Source organism: Mchenga conophoros, unplaced genomic scaffold, assembly GCF_057382185.1.
Source record: "Mchenga conophoros isolate Kocher_MC1m ecotype Shallow Benthic unplaced genomic scaffold, M_conophoros_male_GT1.1 unmapped_scaffold_10, whole genome shotgun sequence".
Lineage (NCBI taxonomy): Eukaryota > Metazoa > Chordata > Actinopteri > Cichliformes > Cichlidae > Mchenga > Mchenga conophoros.
In genome coordinates, this window is record NW_028182337.1 from 84,806 (window position 1) to 87,305 (window position 2,500).

Below are 2,500 nucleotides of genomic sequence, written 5' to 3' on the forward strand. Positions count from 1 at the left end.
AGAGATAGGATTTTGCCAGTGGTGTTTTGCTTTGTCAGTGGGAGGGGGCTTAAGTGTGGGTCCACGGGGCATGCTGGAGGTCAAGGTCCATGCTGGATATGCGCTGGAGGGTAACTGCAGGAGAAGGAAAGCTAGTGGGGGATTAGAGCAGGGGAGGATGTGCGTCCCCGGGGCCTGCTGGAGGTCCAGGTCCATGCCCGATGTGAGTAGCAGCAGGGCCAGCGCGCCCAGGAGCACATCTTTTTCGACCGTAAAGGAGACAGGAGGCCGACTCTCTGCCTCGGCTAAATGGAGAGGGAATTTCAGAAGGGCCAGGGCACAAGCATGGACCTTTTTCAGCTGTAAGGGAGGGAAGAGCAATGTGCGATGTAGGTCCCGGGGCCTGCTGGAGGTCCAGGTCCATGCCCGATGTGAGTAGCAGCAGGGCCAGCGCGCCCAGGAGCACATCTTTTTCGACCGTAAAGGAGACAGGAGGCCGACTCACTGCCTCGGCTAAATGGAGAGGGAATTTCAGCAGGGCCAGGGCACAGGCATGGACCTTTTTCAGCTGTAAGGGAGGCAAGAGCAAGGTGCGATGTAGGTCCCCGGGGCCTGTTGTCGTACCATAGGCACGAGTGGTGTGTGTGTGTGGCAAAGAGTTTCTGCGCAGTGTACCAGGGGCACGGGGAAAGGTTGTTGTACCATAGGCACGAGAAAAGTTGTCGTACCATAGGCACGAGAAAAGTTGTCGTACCATAGGTACGAGGAGTGTGTGTGTGGCAAAGTGCTACTGAGCGGTGTACCAGGGCACGGCGAAAAGTTGTTGTACCATAGGCACGAGAAAAGTTGTTGTACCATAGGCACGAGAAAAGCTGTCGTACCAGGGGCACGGAGGAAAGTTGTTGTACCATAGGCACGAGAAAAGTTGTCGTACCATAGGCACGAGGAGAGTTTGTGTGGCAAAGTGCTACTGAGCGGTGTACCAGGGGCACGGCGAAAAGTTGTTGTACCATAGGCACGAGAAAAGTTGTCGTACCATAGGCACGAGAAAAGTTGTCGTACCATAGGTACGAGGAGTGTGTGTGTGGCAAAGTGCTACTGAGCGGTGTACCAGGGGCACGGCGAAAAGTTGTTGTACCATAGGCACGAGAAAAGTTGTTGTACCATAGGCACGAGAAAAGCTGTCGTACCAGGGGCACGGAGGAAAGTTGTTGTACCATAGGCACGAGAAAAGTTGTCGTACCATAGGCACGAGGAGAGTTTGTGTGGCAAAGTGCTACTGAGCGGTGTACCAGGGGCACGGCGAAAGGTTGTTGTACCATAGGCACGAGAAAAGTTGTTGTACCATAGGCACGAGAAAAGCTGTCGTACCAGGGGCACGGAGGAAAGTTGTTGTACCATAGGCACGAGAAAAGTTGTTGTACCATAGGCACGAGAAAAGCTGTCGTACCAGGGGCACGGAGGAAAGTTGTTGTACCATAGGCACGAGAAAAGTTGTCGTACCATAGGCACGAGGAGAGTTTGTGTGGCAAAGTGCTACTGAGCGGTGTACCAGGGGCACGGCGAAAAGTTGTTGTACCATAGGCACGAGAAAAGTTGTCGTACCATAGGCACGAGAAAAGTTGTCGTACCATAGGTACGAGAAAAGTTGTCGTACCATAGGCACAAGCAGTGCGTGCGTGTGTGTGGCAAAGTGTTTCTGCGCAGTGTACCAGGGGGCATGTTTGAATTTACATTCTGGAGTACCAGGGGCACGAGGATTTTGCCAGTGGTGTTTTGCTTTGTCAGTGGGAGGGGGCTTAAGTGTGGGTCCACGGGGCCTGCTGGAGGTCAAGGTCCATGCTGGATATGCGCTGGAGCGTAACTACAAGAAAGGTAAGCTAGTGGGGGACTAGAGCAGGGGAGGATGTGCGTCCCCGGGGCATGCTGGAGGTCAAGGGCCATGCTGGATATGCAGTGGAGGGTAACTGCAGGAGAAGGAAAGCTCATGGGGGATTAGAGCGGAGGAGTATGTGGGTCCTCGGGGCCTGCTGGAGGGCAAGGGCCATGCTGGATTTGTGGTGGAGGGTAACTGCGGGAGAAGGAAAGCTAGTGGGGGAGTAGAGCAGAGGAGTATGTTGGTCCCCGGGGCCTGCTGGAGGTCAAGGTCCGTGCTAGATACGTGGTACAGGGTTAACTGCGGGGGGGGGGGGTAATGTGGGTTCACGGGGCCTGCTGGAGGTCAAGGTCCATGCTGGATATGCGCTGGAGCGTAACTGCAAGAAAGGAAAGCTAGTGGGGGAGTAGAGCAGGGGAGTATGTGGGTCCCCAGGGCCTGCTGGAGGTCCAGGTCCATGCTAGATATGTGGCACAGGGTAACTGCAGGGGGGGGTAATGTGGGTCCACGGGGCCTGCTGGAAGTCAAGGTCCATGCTAGACATGTGGTACAGGGTAACTGCAGGGGGAAGGGGGGGGGGGTAATGTGGGTCCCCGGGGCCTGCTGGAGGTCAAGGTCCGTGCTAGATATGTGGTACAGGGTTAA